Source organism: Camelus bactrianus, chromosome 14, assembly GCF_048773025.1.
Source record: "Camelus bactrianus isolate YW-2024 breed Bactrian camel chromosome 14, ASM4877302v1, whole genome shotgun sequence".
NCBI classification, from domain to species: domain Eukaryota; kingdom Metazoa; phylum Chordata; class Mammalia; order Artiodactyla; family Camelidae; genus Camelus; species Camelus bactrianus.
Genome location: NC_133552.1, coordinates 64,223,391 through 64,246,189, shown reverse-complemented (window position 1 = coordinate 64,246,189; position 22,799 = coordinate 64,223,391).

Below are 22,799 nucleotides of genomic sequence, written 5' to 3'. Positions count from 1 at the left end.
ATAATTTGCTTCTTAGAAAACTAAGTACTTACAAAAAAATTTGCTACTTAAAAAAAAAAAAAACTGGCATTAGTAATTTTTAAGGCACACAGTGATATTACAGAAGTTAGGAAAAGAAAAGGGAATGAACGTGTATAATGTTATTCTTGATGGTCCAGCAAAAATGTTTCTGGAGAGGTGGATTTTTAAACGATCAAGAATAGGAACCCAAGCTGTGTGGCGCTTTAGGCCTGGGCTAATCCTAGCAGTTCCGCCTGTAAGCTCTCAGGCCAGCTCTTTAACTTTCTTCACCCCTCATTTTCTTCTGTGAAATATGGAATAGTAATAATTTTCTCATAAGGTTGATTTTCAGGTCAAGGGAGCTAAAACATGAAACAGGCCAATGAAGAAACTAGCACGTAGTGAGCATTCAGTAAATGGTGGTTTTTATCATTCATTAAGCAAAACATTATTCCAAACATAATTCAAAATAATCATGAATTTTTCTACGTTGTTTACAGGGAAAATTGTCTATTATGAATCAGATGCCACTAAATAAGGTTGTCAGACTCTCCAGTGCCTTGGCTGCACAGCAGCCCTTACGCTTTCAGATATTTAGAATTAGCGTAGTGATCCTTCCTAGCTTCAGTTTTTAAGAGGTAGTTTAAGCTAGGAGCCAAGAATACAAACTTTTAAACCAGACAGACCTAGGACAGTGCACTTTTCCTCCAGCATGATTTCCTGTGCCTCAGGTATGAATTAAATGAAGCCAATTGTAAAGTTGTGATCTTACTTTTGAATTTACTTTCGAATTTACTTTCCACTAATATTGATTTGAAGGCAGCTCCACGACAAGATAAAAAGAAACCTATGCTTAAGAAACATTTACTTAATGAGGTTTCCTGGGACTTCAGAAACAATAGAAGAAGAAAATACCAGGATGTGATAATTAATTTTATGTCAACTTGACAGCCATGGGCTGCCCAGGTTAAACATAAGTTCTGGGTGAGTCTGTGAGGGTGTTCATGGACGTGGTTAATGTTTGAATCTGTCGATTGAGTAAAGTATGTTGCCATCCCCACTTTGGTGTGTTTCATCCAATCCTTTGATGGCCTGAGTAGAACAAAAGGCAGAGGAAGAAGGAATTTGACCCCTTTACCTGCCCCACTGCTGGAGTTAAGACACCTCATCTCATCTTCTCCTGCCCTTGGACTAGGATTTATTACCCTCATACTCAGACTGATTTATACCACAGGCTTTCCTTAGTCTCCAGCTTGGAGATAGCAGATTGTGGGACCTCTCAACCTTCATAATAGTGTGAGACACAATTATTCATCAGTTCCTTATGATGAATACATATATTCACACTGTTCTGTTTCTTTGGAGAACCCTGACTAACATAAAGGAAAATGTATTATTTTAGGACAGTAAGGAGAAGTGGGAAAAAATTACATCTATCCAGTACCAGGTGCTATGCCAGCTCCTTCTGCAAGGACTCTCACTTAATCCTCACCATAGCTCATTGGTTTTATTTCACAGAAGAGCATCAGTGTGATGATGCTGCAACTTGCTTGATAGCATACCATCAGTAAATAATGGACTATGAGGTTCGTGTGGAAATCACTCTGACTCCAAAACCTCTGTCTTCATCTACCACCTTGGGCAATTTAGGTGCATTCTGGCCCCCAGAGCTACAGAACTGTTCTGTATGTCCAGCTCCTGCTGACTTTACACCAACAGGATACTGGATTTTATCAAATAAGATCATTGTAAGAAAAAGCGGTAGACTAGGGTTCTCCTCACCAAGATCATCTTAGGCAAGTAATTGTATGGTTATTTGTACCTTCAGTTGACTTGGGTTACTAGTCTGTTTATGAAGAGTACGTATATTATTCTATAAGAAAGATTAAGAAGAAGAATAAATATTATGGTCAAGAATTTTTGTTAAAGAATAAAAATTTCTAATATCTAAAACATTTCTGAAAATCAAAGGAAGATCTGTGTCTACCAGCAGTCTAGGTGTTGGAGTAATAAAGTGATGAATTTCTCAAGTGTTGAGGGGAGAGGTGTTGGGGGTGTGGTTGACTTCTTAATGTTAAGAGGTTTTGTTATATTGCAGAAAAATCTATGACACGTTTATCTCATGTAAAAGATCTACTGATTCTATAGTCACTCTAATAAACAAAAGTTACCTGAATTAACAAACTAAGCAAAATGTGCTAATCTAGTCAAAAGATAACTGAAAACGTCATTAATAATCTCTAGCTCTGTCCTCTGAGCATTGTATTTCACAGGTGCTCAGCATACTTTTGAAATGAGCCATGCTTCAAAAAATGGCATTTGCTTTGTTACGTTAAAACAATTCAAGAAGCAATACAGCAGCCCCTAAGACAAATTTCTTGGGAAAGAATAGAGTGAGTTTGAATATTCACTCACAAATATATTTGCACTTTATGGTATTTATTACATAGACTTAACTAATAAAAAAGTAAAAAAATTTAGAACCAACTGAGCCTTTGTAATTTGACTAAAAGCGTGTCATTATATGTGGTTTGTAGAATGAACTGCTCTCAGACTGATACTCTTTAATGTTCACATTTGTTTGATAAATTTGGCAACAAAATCCCTCAGTGAAATCTCCCTAAAGTACATTAAATAAATAAAAGCAATTCAAGGTGCAAATAACTAATAAAATCTTCTGCTCGTTAGTTTAAGAGGATGTCACTAACTGACCAGGAATATATCACTTCATCAGCTCTGAAATCTTTAACAGACTAGTAAAATAAATTGTAACTAAGTGCATGTAGTGGAGGTATGGCTTTTTAAAAATGCATTCAGCGAATTTTATTTTTATTTCTTCAGATGTGCTTTGAACACTCAGTGAAAGATTGTTTTTTGAGATATAGATAAATTTTATTAACAATATCTATATGCCTGCTGTTTTCATGTACCCTGTCCTGAATCTGGCCTTATTGTTATATGCTAAAAATCATGCTTGGAATGAAAAGTTCTATAAAACACACCCAGGGTTTATTTCATGTGAATGCATGGGGACTTTATAAACACGGATTTTGTTTTATATGGCATTTAAAAACATGGCTCTAAATTTATTTGAACATCTTACCATCTAGAAATAGGCATGTCCCCTCTTCCTGAACTTGGGTTTTGGGACAGCTTGAGCAACAGAAGACAGCAGATGTGATACTGTGCTGGCTTCTGTGCCCAGGTCTCAAGGCATTGGCAGCCCTTGAACACAACAACCACTACACATGAGAAGCAGCTCTGGGGAAAGCCCCACCTCAAGGGCACCTGAGAATAGCCATCCTGGACGCCAAGCTCCCTCCCACTGAGCTGCCTGCCCAGGCTGATGCCATGTGGAACACAAGTGAGCTGTCCCCACCGTGTCTTCACAAAGATGCAGATTCACGAGCAAGCTAAATTAATGATGCTGTTTTAAAGATGAATTTTGGGATCATTTGCTACCTAGATAATCGTAACACTTATAAAGACCAACAGGTGCACTGAGCAGTTATTTCCAGAAGGGCAATAACCTCAGAATGTCACTGCCAAAGCTGAGGGAATTTCCTACTTTTGTCATAAATTCTGCCTACATAAGTATCCATGGTGCCGCAGGGGAGCCCGAAATCCCAGACCCTGAACCACAGCATGTGACGGTACGTTTGGAATGTATATACTAATAGATACGCATATATGTGACTTGGACAAGATAGTAAGTTCCAAAAAAAAACTTACTACATTTCCTTTTCTGCTTAAAAAGTAAATGCAGACAATCAGTAATCTAGCGGTGTGAATCATACCTTGAAAAGAGCAGCAGTTACCTACCTATGGAGAAGAATGTGGTAGATGTACACCAGTCTCCCAGCCCACGTCCTGATGAATTGACTGTCCTAGCAACTGAGCAGAAACTAGAAGAATAAATTGGATTTCCCTAAATATAGTTCTCAACACCAACTGCACTTGAGAAATTAAAAAAAAAAAAAAAATGTGGCTACCCCAGAACAATTAAATTAACATATCTGGGGTGTGGGCAGATATCAGCACTAAAACACAGCTAAACAAACCTGGAAGGCCTGAGCAGTTCTAATACTTATCCAAAGCTAATGATCACTAGTCTAGAGTCTCCACTTACAAGTTCTTTCTTCTGTTTCCCAAACATGCCTTAGGGAGAAGGGAAGTGGCATTGGGGCTGGAGAATGCACTGAGTTTCTTCTTCTTCCTCACTTTTTCCTAAGCCTGAAGGACCCTTTGTCTTAGAGAAGACAGTAGAGTAAATGGAAGAAGAGCAAAGAAAAAAAGTAAAATGAAGAAAAAATGGCAAATTATTAAAAAAAACCCCAGTGCATCTACTAATAGTATACAAAAGAAACCCCATAAACTCATCTAATGTCAAAGAATTGAAGAAGAAACCAGAACTAGAAGTTGTCCCTTCCTACATATCAGAATGGGAAACTTTAAAAGAATGGATCACATTTAGTATGGGTGAGGGAATGGGGAAATAGAAACTCCAACTCTATTGGTGGAAACATAAACTGGTAAAAATTTTGTGGAGACAGTTTAGAGGCATCCATCAAATGTAAAATCTACATTCTCCTTTGATCCCGCAGTCCTGCTTCTGAAAAGTCTGTCCTGCAGAAACACTGGCACACATTCACAAATATGTGTGCATAAAAAATTCATTTTCAAGTTGTACCTAAATATTAAAAGCAGGAGGTAACTCATGTATCTATCAACATAGTAATAATCAAATAAACTGTGGATCTGTACTTCTAGGAAATATTATATGACCATTATTAACAATGAGATAAATTTATAATTAATGACAAATGTAGAACTGCAAAACACAGAATTAGAGAAAATAGTAAATCATAAATTGACACATACATTATGTTGTACATACCTAAATATAAAACCTATCTAATGTGTGTGTGCACGTATATTTATTTATACTTTTACATATAGCTGTATGGAAAATTGATTGTAAGATAATGTAAATAACAAAAGTGGCTACCTCTGGATATGGGAGAGGACTGGAGACAGTGTTAAGGAAAGATTATTGATGTACTACCTGGATAATTTTTTAAATATTTTTTTCAGTGAAAAGCTAAAGCTTTCAAAACTGAACTGTGACACCATCTTACCTACTCATCTTCACTGGGGTTAAGAAATTGTGTGTCTGACTTGTTTCGTTATCACATCTATGAATGCCTCCCCGGCCAACCTCAGTCAGGGTGTCATCAATTAGCAAGGTTTGTCTCCATGCCCCAGTTGCCTCTTTCATTGCTAGGATTTGCAAATTTGACACAATTGTGACCCATTTTTCTACTGCTTTTCTAAGAAAAATCAAGTTTGTTTCATCAATTCCCTAATTTCCACTACTTGCTTGTAAATGTAATTCAGTTATCACTGAGAAAGTTGTCGAATGATTCTCTGGCAAACGTTTACAGTGTCAAGTTTTATGCACCATTGTTTTTGTCTACCAGTCGTACATATGGTCTCAGTGACATTTCCACTGTTATAATTGCTAGTCAGTAGAAGAAACAGGGTAACATTACATTATCCAAGATCATTGTGCCACGTGTACGTCTATTTCATTTGTACTAAATGTTCTGAAAAGGGTGTATTTATAGACTAACTCCACACTGAAATGAGCTTTGAAAAGATTATATTTGTAAATGTTCATCATTTGGGAAGCATTTATTGAGCCCCTTCTGTATGTATAAATATGTTCTAATTGTTCCATGAAGGTTATGAGCAAGGAAGTACAAATCCTGACCTCAGGCAAGTTTGAATCCACTGAAAGACATAAGATTACTGATATCTAAGTGGCAGCTCTCTACTGAAATTTAATTGTTGTTTGTTTAAAAAATATTTACTGAACTCTTGACTATGGGCTGGGAATGGTTTTAAGCCCTTGGACTACATCAGGGAATAAAACAGAAAAAAATTTTAAGAAACTCCTCTCTTTCTTCACAGAGCTCATATTGTCCTGGGGGAAACAGGTAACGAGGAATAAGAAATTACAATACTATTTAGATTATATAGTATATTAGAAGATTGTAAGTGCTACAAAGAAAGAGAGGAGTTGCGCATAGGAGTACAGGCAGGTGGGGGCGCTGTAGTGAGGTGGGGGCAAAAGGTGTAGTTTAAATCTGGTGATGAGGAAAGCACTCAGTGAGAAGATGGCATTTGGAAAAATACGTGACGGCTTTGAGGGAGTTAGCTGAGTGAGCCTAGGCGGAGGGAACAGATAAGATCTTGTGTAGGGGCGATTATATTCCTGGCTTGTTTGGTGGAGCAGCAAGAAGGCCAGTGCTCTGAAGTGCAGGGAGTAAACAGTGGTCACAGAAAACCAGGTGGGTGTGAAACAGGTGAGGACAGATCATACAGGGTCTTGTAAGCCATTGCAAAGACCTATTCATTTAAGGGGGGAAAAACTTGGTTTGGGCATAGAAGGGACATTATATGAAGAGGTGCTTAAAGGAATCACTGTGAATGGGAAGAGTAAAATTATGGAGCTCAGTTCTGAGGTTGTTGGAATAATCCAGAAGAAATGTGATGCTCTTTAGGCCAGGGTGGTAGCAGTGGAGGTGGTGAGACCTACATGTGGGTAAGTTTAGCAAGATTCCCTGGGAAACTCAGTTTGTAATGTCTGTTAGACATTCAAGTGTTGATAGTACAGGAAGCACATGGAATGCAAGCCTAGAATTCTGAACTGAGTTCTGGGATCTACATATACATTGGAGAATCATCAGCGTATAGATCCAGCCTTACAGCTGAATACAATCATCAAGGAAGTAAGTCTAGCTCTAGAAGAGTAGTGACCAAACATAAGCCCTGGGCACTCTGACAATAAAAGGACAGGGAAAAGAGAAGGAGCATACCAGAGACAGGGAAGGAGCAACCAATTAAAAAGGAAGAGAACCAAGAGTATGGTGTCCAGAAGCCAAGTGAAGAAAGCTTTTCAACAAGGAGGAGGTGATAAATTGCATCCTTTCTGTCAGTTGGCTAAGACTGAAGAGTCACCATCCATCGCGTGCAGCCAGTTGGTACCTTTGCCAAGAGCAGTCTGTGTGGTGTGGTGAAGACACACGCCTGGCTAGAGTGAATGTCAGACAGATGGGAGGAGTGCAGAGGACTCTTTCAAGATGGTTTGCTATGTAGAGGGCAGAGAAATGAAAAGGAAATTGAATGGGAAAGGTCAAGGGACTAACCTTTTAAAGATATATTTCTATGCTGTTGGGGGATGATCCAGTCAAGAGGGAAAGGATGATGCTCAGGAGAGAAGGAAGATACCCTGCAGCAGTGCCGTTGACCAGGCAAGAAGAGGTAGGCTTGCACACACAAGTGGAGCGCACGCACATCTGCTCTGTGCAGGGCACACGGGTGGCTCATCTTGTAGTGAGAGGGAAAGAGTACAGAGGTACAGTGGCTGGTAGGCGGGCTCAGTCTGTGGAAATTCTCTTCTGATAACTTCATTTTTCTCAGTATAGTAGAAATCAGGGTCATCAGTTGAGAGTGAGATTGTAGAGGATACAGTAGAGCTTTTAAACAGAAAAAGAAGACAAGAAAGAACATTCTAGATCCATAGAAAGATGGGCTCATGAATTGGGAAAGTGGAGTAAGATTGTCAGACAGCTTGAAGGCTTACTTGGGGTTCCTGGTTATGGATTTACAATGAGACTAGCCATAAAACAGTAATTACCCACATTCAAAGGGACTCTTTCCTTAAGAATATTTTCAATCCCACAAGTTTCTAAGTCTCCAAATCGTATGAAACCTCTACCTCACTGTTTTCAAAGTCTGCAACACAATCTCTCCAGTATATACAAAGTTGACAAATCTTCAACTTTTGAAAACTGATTTTTCAGAAACAGCAAAAGTCTCTTGGAGCTAAATCTAGTGAATTAAGTGAGTGATCAGGTTGTGTAATTCTATTTGGGGTCCCAAACAAGGTGTGATTACAAATGAGACATTTTCTTGAATGACTCATAAACTGCCTCTGAGGAAATTTCCAGAGGAAGAGTTAAACAACTTGGAATTAAGATCAACTTAATCAGGAGAGGGCTTCTGGAGAGAGTGAGTTTTAAATTGGGCTACAGAGGGGATGGAAAGGAAGTGGATTGACAGACATGAATGGCCTTAACAGGTGGTACTTACATTTCTACAAATATTTTAACTTTATTTTATTTCAACATTTTTATTAATAGTATTTGCATATACTGCCATTCATCCTTAAAATAAATGTATAAAGTAGGTGGCATTGTAAAGAAATAGGATTCTTTGTTCCCTCACTACTCCTATTTATAAATGAAGAAATCGAAGTCTTCAGAATGTAAGAAACTTGTCCAAAATCACAGAAATGGTGAGAAAACAACAACAACTAAAACCTGTTATAACTCAGAATGCTCTCTCCTCAAGTGTCATGGTCCTCAAACTTTGACAGAGGAGGAAGAGCATCAGAATTCCTGGTTCTTGATTTCCCACTGCCCATCTTTGGAATATATGTACAGAGAAAGGTAAGATATTTTCCTCAGTAAAGGCTCTAGATCAGTGGTTCTTAACTGGAGTGATCTTGTCCCACCAGGAAGCATTTAGAGACACAGCTCAAGGGGCAGGCAGGGAGCAGAGTTGCTCCTGGCATCTGGTTGGCAGAGGACAGGGATAAAATCCTTCAATGATAAACATTCTACAATGCCCAGGACAGCCCCACAACAAAGAATTATCTGTCTCCAAATCTCAGTAGTGCTGAGGTTAAGAAATTCTACTCTAGGTCTAAATCCAGATCTAGAAGTAATGGGTATAGCATTTGGAAATATGAAGGTGTCTTTTTAACAGTTTCTGTGCACATAGTCCTTATATAGAACATATTGAAACTAGTAAACATTCATAGAAACTGGTCCCTATGGTTTTCAAGAGGTATTTGAACATGAGTACATTTGTAAATTTATCACTGAATAAATAATCCATCACATGCAGTTATTTTTCAAAGAATAAATTTTGAATTTTGCAGTTAAAGTCCCAGTGTATAATGGCATTCTTATTTAGACAAGACAGTTGAGCCAAGGGGTAAAAATTGTTGATGGAAGATGGCATTGCTAGAATCATCTATAGCAGACTGAAGTAAGAAAGGATGAAGACAGACAGGTCAGTTAGGAGAAAAACACAGGTCTTCACTAAATGTCTAAAGATGAAGAAAGTCTCATTTGAAAAAGTCAGGGGACCAATGAAACATGATTGTGTCAAGTATCCATTTGAGAATTTTTAAAAAATATATAAATAGAAATAAAAATCCCAAACCTGGGAATGTAAGATTATAAATATTGTTAGAAGCTTCCTAAACTGAAATTGGGCATGTTTCTCACCAAATTGTTCTTTTATGTATGTTAAGAAACATTTTCAACAGAAACTTACAAATGTGATAGAAACATAAATGACTTCCATATGAGTAATAATGGATAATGACATTTAATATTGTGAGACTTTATTTTCTATTAGGAAAAAGGATTTTATCTCTTCCTAGATATACTGTAGTTAATTTTCAATTTATGAATCCTTATTACTATTGATGTCTTTGGCCCTATATTTTATAAGTGAAATACATTTGTATACGGAAACATCAGCAAGAGAATTTGTTTCTCAAAGCTGTATTTCAGATCTCACCAGATTGTGAGGCTGTTGAGAATCGATTTTCCCTCACTTTGTGGTCTGTGCATACAGTTTTTATTTTCCAAGGGGAAACACCTGCAATCAATTGATGAACTGCTGTTTGTGGATCCAACTGTCACTGGGGCCATGCAGTGGCAAAAGCCTCATTACCATGCCGGGAATGTGCCTGCAAATGTATCATTGAGATGCAAACTGTGAGCACGTGTGTTACTGTCTTTGTAGAGTATTTGTTTTTAAACCAAGCTTGAATTTTAGAACTGACCATCCTGAGCCCTAGCCAATGAATGCTACCATTTGGTAGCACATTAATGACTAAGGCACACTCATATTCCTCCTTTGTCGGCTCACAGTAATTTTCCAATTTCTTCTCCCCAAAATAACAGCGAAAAAACTTCACTCAGTCTCCCAAATGGTATTGAGTCTCAGCATCTTTTCAATTTAGGTATTGCTTTCAATAATATTCCATATTGTCACAGCTGGTAGGTGTCCTCTAAGGCAATTTCTTCTTTAAAAAATAAGAGAAAGACAGAAAAGGGTGTATCTTGCAGAGTTATCACAAATTCTGTGATTGTATACATTTGCTATTTTCATAAAGCTGGTTAGTATAGTTTTATGTTAAGATATCCCCACTTCTTATAGAATCTTCATACTATTGTTGCACATGGAAGAATATACTTCTGATGCTGTTAAGTGAATTAAGGCATCTTTCTGTGTAATTAACTCATTTTTAGTAGAAAACATGAAGTCTATATGTTACCCAAATTGCTAAGGTGAGCTTAGCCAATAAGTGACAATTGTAACATGAATCTAGGTCTTTTTGTATTCCATAGGGGCTAAATAAGCCCCAGAATAGTTTTCAATGCAATGGTAAAGCTGACGAGTTAATTAGATGTCAGGAATTTCCTAATATGGTCAGTTTTGGAAATGATATAACTTTGTATATTCCAACTCCATATATATTACATACTCAGTAACCCTCAGATGAACTGAAGTGTTTGCATGATCTTCAAAGGCCTTTTTTCAATGGATGAACTTGCATTAAGCACTGCCATGTCTTGAGTATCTCACTCAAAACTAAGTATACCATGGGGAATAAAGGAGAGCCCCTACCCTCAAGGAATTTGAGGATTAGGGTGGGAAACATAAAAGTACATAGGGACATATCTCATTTTATTGCCCTTTGCTTTATTGTCCTCGCCAGGTATTGCGATTTTACAGATTGAGGGTTTGTGGCAACCCTGTGTAGGGCAAATGTACAGACACCATTTTTCCAACAGCATTTTCTCACTTCATGTCTCTGTGTTACATTTGGGTAATTCTCACAAGATTTCAAGCTTTTTCATTATTATTGTTATATTTGTTATGGTGATCTGTGATCAGTGATTTTTGATGTTACTGCTACAGCTCACTGAAGGCTTAGATGATGGCTCACACTTTTTAATAACAACTTGTTTTTAATTAAGGTATGTTCATTTTTTAGACATGATGCTATTGTACACTTAGTACACTATAGCATAGTGTAAGCCTAACATTTATATACACTGGAAACAAAAAAATTCATGTAACTCACTTTACTGTGATACTCATTTTGTTGCAGTGGTCTGTGATTGAACCCACAATATCTCTGGAGTATGTCTGTAATTGCAAGATAATCTGATAACATGTTAAAATAGAATAGATGTGATCAACACAATGGCCACGGACAGGAAAGGATGTTCAATTTCATCTGTAGGGATCAGAGATGTCTTCATGAGTGAAATGGCAATGATACCATGTATTTGAATGGCCTTTCTAAGAAATGTTTTGTTTTGTCTTCGTTTTTGTTTTCCTACTTTACTATTCTGTGTCCAGGTATAGTATGTAGGTTCTTTTTGTGTCAGGTTCTTTCTAAAAAAGTGAATGATATTTTAATAGGGCGATGTGAACTTGTATTGTTTTATCTTTATCAAACAAATAAAATAAGAATAAAAAATATGAATTTAATATTCCCATTCTCCAAATTCCTAGTAGTACTTACAGAAAAAGACTTCCCTGTTATGCAGGAAAAACATTTGGATCACCAAGACCTATTACAGAAGAATATATGGAGAAGAATGAGGTAAAAGGGAGGAAGTGCCTCTCAGAGGAGGAAGGACGATGAGGAGCTGTAGGGATTTGAGGGAATGTGGAGCAAGAGCTGGGAGCTAAATCTGAGGACTTTGCTTTAAACAGAGAGAATCACTGTGAGACCCAGGAAAGGAGGACCACTCTTTGGATGCCCAGAAGCCCCATGGGAATTAGTCACCGCCTTCATCCTGTGAGCCTTCCCAGTGCAGCTCTGAGGGTCCAGAGAACTCTTGTTGTCCCTTCTTTTGTAACTGGTGAAGATTTTCCTTTGGCAGCTTCTGGCATCTCACTTGTAATCGTCCACAAGGAGTGATGCTGGTCCACACCCCAAGACTTTGCTTTGAACCAGTATGACTTAGTGTTGTGGGCAGTCCCATTCCCCAGCTTGAACACCACACTTCACATATGCCCAGGACACTGTAAACCCTAGGGCAATGGACTAAATTGTGTCCCTCCCAAGTTCATATGTTGAAACCATAACCCACAATGTTACATGGCATTTGAGAATGATGCTTTGGGAGATAGTATTAGATGAAGTCCTGAGGGTGGGGCCCTCTTGATAGGATGAGTAGCGTAAAAAGAATAGAAAGAGAGAGACATCACTGGCTCCTTGTGAGGACACAGTGAGAAGGTAGCCGTCTGCAAGCCAGCAAGAGAGCCCTCACCAGGGAACTGAATCAGGCAGAACCTTGATTTTGGACTTCCCAGCCTGCATATTATGAGAAAATAAACTCCTGTTGTGTAAGCCATCCAGTTTGTGATAGTTTGTTATGGCAGCTTGAGCTGACTAAGACACCAGCTAAGTGGGCTGCCTTAGCGTGGTGACTCCTTACCCACATTTACCCTTTGATTGAAATGGAGAGGGTCAGAAGCTGGACTGAACCAGTGAGGTGCCCTGAGAGGAGCTGGTGGTCTATGAGTTATGAAAAAACATGTCCTCTCTATAAGCTGGGAAAGCAGGAAGAGCTCTGATACTTTACTGTGTCCTCTTTCCTTCTCTCCCAAGCGAGCGGGCTTCTCAAATCTCAGACCCAAGAGTGCACACATATAATATGTAAAATCCAGAAAACATCCTGAAAGATTAGGCTGAAATTTCCTTTTGTTTCTGTTACTGTCCATGAAAATATTTTTTCAAGGTGTCAGATTCACAGCTACTGAGAAATTCATGGCATGATACAAAATCTACCCTCTTTAAAGTTTGAAATGTGATTTCTGAATTGTTGAAAGTGAATTGTCTAAGCCCCAAATGCTCTTAAGGGGAATTATTTACATGGAAACATTTGTTACCTAGGCAGTCATTCCTTGGCACAGCTGAGGAGATCTTCATTGAGAGATTAGCTCTTGGGAAAAGAATTAGAGCTTCAGTTTGTTACTGTAGTGACCTTGAATATATTTTAAAAATCTGAGCAAAGGAAGGAAAAAGCAAGTAGCTCCCATAACCAAAGACAGTTTGAAAGAGCAACAACTGTGCTTCTTTTCTATATACTTAATTAAAGCATTTACTGTAAGGTGCTGAGAACTAGGCATTGTGTCTGCCTTCTAAGTACATGTTTTCAGAAATAGAATTGGCTTTGTATCCAAAATTGTGGTGTCAGAGTAACTTTGGCAAGCTATTTAGAATTTATAAATTTTAATCTAATTTACTGTACATTGGAAAGATTAATATCTCAGAGAAAATGAAAAATACATATATATGCATATATATGTATGTGTGTTTATATGCTATATGTGTAAGTATATATGTGCAAATGTGTTTATATGTCTATATAGGTATATTAGTATGTATATGCATATATGTGTGTATATATGTATATCCATATATGTACATCTATGTATATATATGTATAAACTTGCAAAAGTATGATTGATTGATAGACAATAGATATAGCTTGCCCAGTATTCAGTAAATGCCACTCTTCTCCCACGTTATTGTATTTGCTGGTGTCTCCAGAGATTGCCAAGCCCTTCAGAGGTATCCCACTGCTAACGAAGGCAGGATCTGTAACTGGAACCCGGTTCTCCATCACTGGTTCTACTCCCTGCAAGCATGCATCCTGTCAGGCTGTGATTGCTTGTCTAGGGGAGGGCCTCTTGGAGGGGGATTATGGTATAGATTCTGTTTCTCCTACGACTCCCACAGTGTCCAGCACTTAGTAGGCACAGAGGTAAGTCTTATTTGCTAAAGTCAATAACCAAATAACTGAGTGAGTGAAGGTATTCAAGAACAATTCAGTGTGCAAATGGGAAGGCGCATGTGAGTATCTAGTTGGAAGTGCCATGCCAGCACTTGGAAGGGCCAAGTCCTCAGGAGTTTAAACCTCCAGGGCCTGCAGGGCTTAAGGCACTAACAGAAGTAACAAAGGAGGACGTGCTGGAGACTGGGGCAGAGCACAGAACGCACACGCATTTTAGCATTCCTAGATAGACTTTAATTTGTTTTAATGTTGCATGTACTTTTTAAACACTGGGCAAGAAAGATCATTACTTCAGCAGGGCCTGACTCCCTGAGTCTCCCCCACAGCCCCTGGAGCAGGTGACTTGCTACAGGTCTTCTGCAATGTTAAAATGGAATTTATTTCTTTCGCAAGATAGCTAACAAAGCAAGTACTTCCATGGGTAATACTCAAGCTCCACTCCTCACTCCAGTCCCCCTCAGTTTATGGCTTCACTCTTGTATTAAAACCATAAATGACCATAGTCAAAGCTCAGACTGACATCATGATAAGTTATGACAGCCATTCCTGTGTCCCTACAGGCTCACTGTGCCCCGTGGCCTCACGAGGATTGACTTTGTCCACATCCCCTAATGTATTTCTGCACGGCAGCTCTGTGAAAAATACTAATTGATCTTGAGATAGCTGCAGTACAGATACAAAACAGCTTGCAGTTGCTCTGTCACCAGGGATTCCTCAGGGAAGGGAAGAGGTAAGGTGATTAACGACACCAGCAAGAAAGGTTTTATCTCGAATGAGATGCTTATGTAAGACAATCTGGCTTTTGCAACTTTTCCTTTTCTGCTTGTGTTTTATTAGAGGTCAGAAGGAAAGTGCATTTATGGGTGAGGATTCCCCCCAGTGCTCTGACTTATTTTATGACATTCTTCTCCAGCCAAGTGCCCGAGGCACAGAGGAAAGGAAAGAGCACTGGACTTGGAGTCAGGAGGTCTGCATTTGGGCCTCAGCTTTGTGAACCTGGGAAGACCACTTGACATCTTAGAGCCTCAGTGTCTCCATCTGAAAAATGAGATAACGGTTTATGCCTTGCCTTTTCCTGTGCACTGCACCAGTCCTGTCTAATCTCATCATTTTATTCTTTTAATGCTAACCTCTGTTAGTAAAAAATTGAGCATCTTCTCAAACAGATATGCCTGTATACATTTGTATGTCTTGCACATATATAACTTTAAATATATCAGGTATGCTAAACAAAAATAGACATTTTCAGAAGCTGATACAGAAATCAAAGCAGCTAAAATAATTCCTTCTCACTCCCATCTTGCATGTCCCCTGGAGTACATGGCCGCTAGTTTGGAGACAGTGCTCTGGATGTAATAGATTATATTTCTCTAAATGTGACTTTTCCTCGTAGAATCTTGATACTCAAAATAGTCCATGGACCAGTAGCATCAGCATCACCCAGGACTTGTTAGAAATGGAAAATCTCAGGTCCCACCCCAGACCTGTTGAATCAGAATCTGCATTTTGATAAGATCTCCAGGTAACTGAGTCTTCATGGATGTGGAGCCATTTTCTTGAAATAAACTCGTTTTAATTGAGTGTCTACAGAATGTTTGCTCACCTTTCATGACTCTAGGAGCACACAGGTGTTAATCTGCCCTTCCATGACCACCCTCATGCCCCCACAGTTAGATGCACTTACATTTCTGATCCCACGTACATTTACATGCTGTGGTATACTGACAGCTCTTCGATGTCTACTAGACTCTGAGCTCTTGACATCAGAAACATTATCTTAAATATAGTTGTCAGTCTTCTTGGTGTCTGATAATATTCATTGAAATGAAAATTCAAGGAAGTCTGTTGCCAGAAAAATGAGACATAGTATGTAAAGAAAGACAACCATTTTTTCATTCACTAAAGAAACACGTTTTGAGCAGCCACCAGATGCAAGGAGAATTCCCAGGAGTGCAGTAGAGAAAGGAGGAGGGAACACAGCCCCACCTCGGGGACCTCAAGGTCGGAAGCATTAAAAAAAAGTCATGATTTTCATTCTCTTTACTTGGTCCTTCCAGTTGCTGCTTTGGCCCCAGGCATTTCAGGAGGTAATAACATTCTATGGGAGCTCAGGTGTTCACTCTTGGGACTGCTGTTGGGTTGGAATGTCCGGGTATCTTGTCCAGGAAAGCCAACCTCTCAGTTTTCTTAGGACTCCAGCAGAGCTCTCCATGTCCCAGACCTTGTCCTTCCCTTGGGGTTCAAATTTTTGTTCTTGGATGAACTATTTCCAGCTGCAAAACAAATGGAAATATATTTACATTTTCAGTGGGGAACCCAATAAATAAACTCAAAAGGATGGCTAAATAAGAATTTTAAACAATATAGTAGAGAGGTAGAGGGCTCTACAAAATGTTATCTTTCTTTTCATTTGAACTTTATGTGGAATTTCCAATGGAATTTCCTCCAACTACAAAACAAATTGCTTACAATGAATTCTGTACTGCTTCTATTACAGTGTAAAATTGCAGAGCACCTCATACCATGGCCTAAATAAAAACTAGAAGCCCAGAAAGTATACTCTGAAAAACAGACCACACCATATTTGATGGACCATCTGTCATGATAGAAGAATTAATTTCTAAATAAACACATCTAGCTAATTCCAACAGCTCAGAGCAATTGATGCACCTGCCAGCTGCCCAGTTCCAGCTACAGAGGAGATCTCTACTCCCTGGTTGCAAATATAGGAACCAAAGCATAGGGGCAACAAGCTCTCCTGTAAATTCTCATTCGCATGTGATGCAATGTGGACTTTTTAGTCACCAGCTCTTATAATTCACCTTAGTAGCTCCCATCCCAGCTGTATCTCTTGCACTCAGTAAGAAGCTCCTTAGATACATTTTCTTTAAGAATTTGCCTGCTTTCTATAATTGTAATGCAATATTTCTGAAATACTTTTCAGAGATTAACTTCTAGCCTAATATAGCTATTTTTTTTTCTATTTTTCCTCCACTACTTAAGTTGCTTAACCTAATTTGGTGTTTACAGACAGCTCTATGTGAATGGCTTTCCCTGGAATTGTTCAGTGCAGAACTTGTACTACATTACAAGGCAGCCTGTTTTTACTTTTTCTCAATTTTGCCCTCAAGATTACAATTTCAGCGGTAGTGGTTTACACATTTTTTTGTCTAATTTAAATGGATAGGCTGTTTTTATAGGGAAAGTAATAATCTCAGAAGAAAGACTGATTTTCTAATGGAAATGCTCAACCATAATGGCATGAATGGTGTCACTATAATTACCATTTAAAGAGGAGCAGAGAATGAATCATTAATTTCCCTGCCCCTAACCACCAAGATTCAGATCCAGCTCAGAGAGTGAGGCCAAAAGCCATATCTGTCTGCACCATGAATGTTTAGCACGGTGAAATGGAATGTCACAAGGCAGAGGAGGAAACAGGCAGCTCTGCCACCATGTTGACCTTGAAGCAACAAAATAAAAATGTTAATTACCATTTGGATTATCATTCGGTAATGATGGCTTTATTATGGTAATCACACATTTTAAAGTAGAATCAAACACATTAAATCAGATCCTTAGCAGATTCTACTGCTTGAGTTTGTAAAGGTCCCTACTCTAAATGTGTCTTTGAGGGTAAAGTGTATATAGTAATTTAGTTTGGATTTGCTTATGAATAGTACTGTACATAAAGTCTAGAATATAATATATAGAAGTTATAGTCAGTGCTTCTGTAAAAAACATATTTTAAATCCCATGCCACATAATATAGTTTTAGTAAGTATAATTTACAACAACTTTTACATGAAAATAAAAAGAAATATATATGGAATGTATGGGGAATTACAAACATTTTAAATAGAGAAAATCGATTCAGTCTATTTATTGTTTCCACCAAGTGGCACAGTTTGAGTTCTTCGGACATGGAAACTGTGATAAATGATTGAATTAAATATTTCAATAATTTTTACCGAAGACTCAAGGTTATAATAAAGCACATACTAATATTTTAGCAACATTTGATGACAGAATTGGGGTCCAAGTGGATATTATCCCTGAAAGTTTGTTATGTTGATTTTATAGACAAATGAAATAAACAAGAGAGTGATATTCTTTGATTACGCTGTCTATGTACTTACATGTTGTGTATTTTTCCTTATATACATGTATCAAAATTTATACACATGCATGTACCCATAAACATATAACGTATGGTTTTAAGAGTATGAAATTTGTAATAAAATATTATAATTTGAATATATTCTGCAAATTCTTAGCTGTATGCTCTTAGGCAAATTTTTAATCTCAGTCTCCTTACTTGTAAAATGTAAATAATGAACTTTACCTCCTGAGAGAGAGGTGAATGTATATAAAGTGCTAAGTGCTTGCAGATCTCACCTGCCTCTGCTTGTGGTCTTGGCCTCACGTGGTAGTTCGAGGTCTGAAAAATGAAGGCAAACAATCTCTTTCTATACCAATTTCCCACAGATACTCAATCTGTGCTTCCCTCTCACTCTCTTTCTAGATTTATATCCTCTGGTGCTGGAGGACATACATGGTTCAGTCTTCCCTTAAAAATCCTAAACTTGAATTTTGACGACAGAGAGTTAAGACAGGGCAGTCCCCTCAGCTTTCTTCAGCCCAAAGATACATTGACGTGCTTAATTTAGCAAAAAAGAAATATACTCGGGAAGAGATTTTTATACAGATATTTGAGCCAAAATCTTAATTTAACAAGGGCCATCTTGCTTATGATTGGCAAGATCACTGGGAAGGAGGTTCAGCCACACACAAGATTCAGCTACTACCAGATTCTCTTTACTGCTGTATGAACATCTATTACTATGCCAGTTTTTAAGAATTTGTGTACTGTGTTGACAGCCTTTTTAAGGTTTTTGATTGTGGTAAAATACATAAAATGTAAAATTTAACATCTAAAACCACCTTTAAGTGTATGATTTAGTGCACTTTAGTGTTAAGTGCATTGAAATTGTTGTGCAGCCAATCTCCAGAGCTCTTTTCATCTTGCAACATGAAGCTCTGGACCCATTAAACAGCAATACTGATATCCTTTTAATTATTCCTGAATATATAATGGTATAAAACAGATCTTATTTGACTCAAATAATGTGACAAAGTAGTAAGAAACTCAAAGCAAATGTATCACATTCCACATTAACAATGAATGTCTACTATACATATGTATATATTGCATTTAATACTCAGAATTAACTGGTACTAATATACGCTAATGCTCAAGTACCATTACCCTACTTTTTTTATTGATGTATAGTTGATTTACAAGATTGTGTTAGTTTCAAGTGTACAGCAAAGTGATTCAGTTATATATTTTTTCACATTATTATCCATTATTGATTATTATAAGATATTAAATATAGTTCCCTATGCTATACAGTAAATCCTTGTTGCTTATCTATTTTATGTATAGTAGTTGGTATCTGTTAATCCCATGCTCCCATTTTATCCCCCCTCTGCTCCCTTTCTCTTTTGGTAACCATAGTCTGTTTTCTGTATCTGTGAGTCTGCTTCTGTTTTGTATTTAGATTCATTTGGATTATTTTTTAAATTCCAGACATAAGTGATACCATAGATTTGTCTTTTCTTTGACTTACTTAATGAAGTATAGTATTCTCTAGGTCCATCTATGTTGCTGCAAATGGCAACATTTCATTCTTTTTTATAGCTGAGTAATATTCCGTTGTATATACATACATCTTCTTAAGCCAAACATCTGTTGATGGGCACTTGTTTCTATTTTCTGACTATTGTAAATAGTGCTGCTCTGAACATTGGGGTGTATGTATCTGTTTTAATTAGAGTTTCCATCTTCTCCAGATATATCCCAGGAACAGGATTGCTGGATCATATGGTAGCTCTATTTTCAGTCTTTTTAAGAAACCACCACACTGTTTTCCACAGTGACTGCACCAATTTACATTCCCATCAACAATATAGGAATCATTACCCTACTTTTTACAGATGATGAAACATTCTAAAGAAGTAAATCATATTTCACTAGCCATGTTTACTAGCAGTAACTTTTAGCCAGAATTTTCTTCCAGCTATAGATACTGTGCTGGTCACTGTCTTTCATCCCACTGCTTTTCTCATAGTTCACACTCCGTTATTTCTTTCCTGGATGTGAACCAACACACCAATCCCCAAGTTGCTAATATATTTCAAACCTTCTCCTGTTTGTGTTCAAATAGAACTACATCAGATGCAAATCTGAACAAGCACCTTTGCCTATAATCCCTATAAGGAGATCCTGTAACCTTAAACACCAAAGTAAAATTTCTTCCCGTTCACTTTTTACATTTTTAGTGAGACACAATTGACACACAATAAGCAGCACATGTATGAGGTATTGATGAAAGTGGGCACAGGTACAGACACCTTTAAAGCTGTGAGCCATAACCAAGGTGATAAACATGTCCATCACCCCCAGTAGTTATGACCCCCATCTCCAGACAGCCATTAATAAAGTAACATTATGGTTAGTTTGTGTTTTCTAGAGTTTTATATAAATAAAAATCATAAAGTATGTATTTTTTTCTGGCTTCTTCCATGAAACATGATAATTCTGAGTTTCACTCATATGTTTGGGTCTATTGGTAGCTGTTGCTTTTTGTTGTTGTGTAGGGTCCCACTGAAAAGACAAACTTTGATCTGTTTACCCATTCAATTGCAGACACATTTTGTTTTTAGTTTGGGGCTACTATAGAAAAAGTGCTGTGAAAATCATGTAAAAGTCTTTGTATGAATATATGCTTTCATTTCTCTTGAGTAAATACCTAGGAGTAGAATGACTGGCACTTATGATAGATGTATATTTCATTTTTAAGAGAGACTCAAACTGTTTTCCTAAATATTTGTATCATTTTACACTTCTGCCAGCAGCACATGAGAGTTCTAGTCACTGCACATGCTCAACAACACTTGGTATAATCAGACCCCTTTTGTTTTTAGCCTTTCCAGTGGGGTGTGTCATATACCTTAGTGTTGTTTTTAACTGGCATTTCTTCAATGACTGATGATGTTGGGCGTCATTTCATGGGCTATGTGCCACGTGTAATCTTCATCAGCAAAGTGTTGGTTCAAACATTCTTCCCATTTTTAAAAGATTTTTTTTTTTTTGGTCTCAGTAGTTAAAAGAGTTCTTTGTGCAAATCAATTATTCAACATATTTTTTGCAAATATTCTCTCCCTATCTGTATGTTGTCATTTTTGTAACTGTGTCTTCTGAAGAGTGAAACTTTTTAATCATGAAAATTTTCAATTATTGAATTCCCTTCCTTATATTTTGTGGGTTTTGTCTTCTAAGAAATTTTTCCCAAACTGAAAATCCCTGAGATTTTTCTCTTGAGTTTTATAGTTTCAGCTCTTAAATTTAAGTATGAACCATTTAAATTGAAGTTTTGAATATATTGTAAGGTCAGACTCATTATGCATTTTTTTTGCATATGGTTATCCAATCATTCCACCACCATTTTTTGAAAAGGTTATAATTTCCAAACTGAATTACTTCAGCATGTATCAAAAATCAGTTGACCATGTATGTATCTGCAGGTCTGTCTACCTGGACTCTGTTCTGTTCCACTGATTTATTTGTTAATATCTACTCTAACACAGTAGTATCTTAGTTACTGTAGCTGTGTATGAGCCTTGACATAAGAGAGTGTAAGATTCCCAGCTTTAATTTTCTTATTTAAATATATTTTGGCTATTATAGGTCTCAGATATTTCTATCTGAATTTCAGAAACAGCTTGCCAGTTTCTTCAAAAAAGTCTACTACAATTTTGACTGAGATTGCATTGAATCTGTAGATGATCTTGGGGAGCATAGACTTCTTAATAATGTTGTGACCTAATAACGTTGTGATCCATGAACAAGATTCTATAAGGTCTGCTATGTAGACAGTCATGTCATCTGTGAATAATGGCAGTTTGAATTTTTCCTTTACACTCTCCATGCATTTTATTTATTCTCTTTGCCTTACTGCATTGGTTAAAACTACCACCACACTATTAACAGAGGTGGAAGAAGTGGATGTCCTCGCCTTATTTCAGAACTGAGGAATAGAATTCAGTCTTTCACTATTAAATATGATCGTAGCTGTAGATTTGTCGCAAATAAACTGTATCATTCTCTTCTAACATCCTAGGAGTTTGTTTGGAACAGATATTGGATTTTTTTTCAAGTATTTTCTTCTTTTTTCATATGTACTGAGTTGACCATATTGGCCTTGCTGGACTCCCAGACCCATCTTCTCAACTTGAAGAGTCCTAAGGGTTCCCACTGCATCCCCGATCTGTACTAAGGCCTGGAGACTCCCAGGAGGAGGCAGAGCCACTGCTGGGCTCACCTCCTTGTTTCCCCTCTCCAGGTTCACTGCTGCATGCTGCCTGATGTGCATTGTCTCAAATCTGCACCTTCGTATACTTTTTCCTATTATTTAGCTGTTTCATGAGGGAGGATAAGTCCAGAAGCTATTCTTTCATCAAAGACAAATATTGATGTCGTCCTGTCAATCTACACAGTCTTCTCTCTTGCCCGTCTCCAACTTGCAACTCTTTCTTCAGACCTAACGAGCTACTCATGGATCTCCAAATGCTCTGTATCTTTTTAAATGATTTCTTCTGCACCCCCCCCCCATGCCCTTATCTTCACCTACATAAACCCCTCATCCTGTAAGACAAAGTATAGCTGCTGTACCCTCCCAGGAAACCTCCCTGTCCTTCCATAAAGATCAGGGTCCCTCCTGTATGTACCCCATTGCCTTGTGCTTATGACTGTCATATCAGCACCGA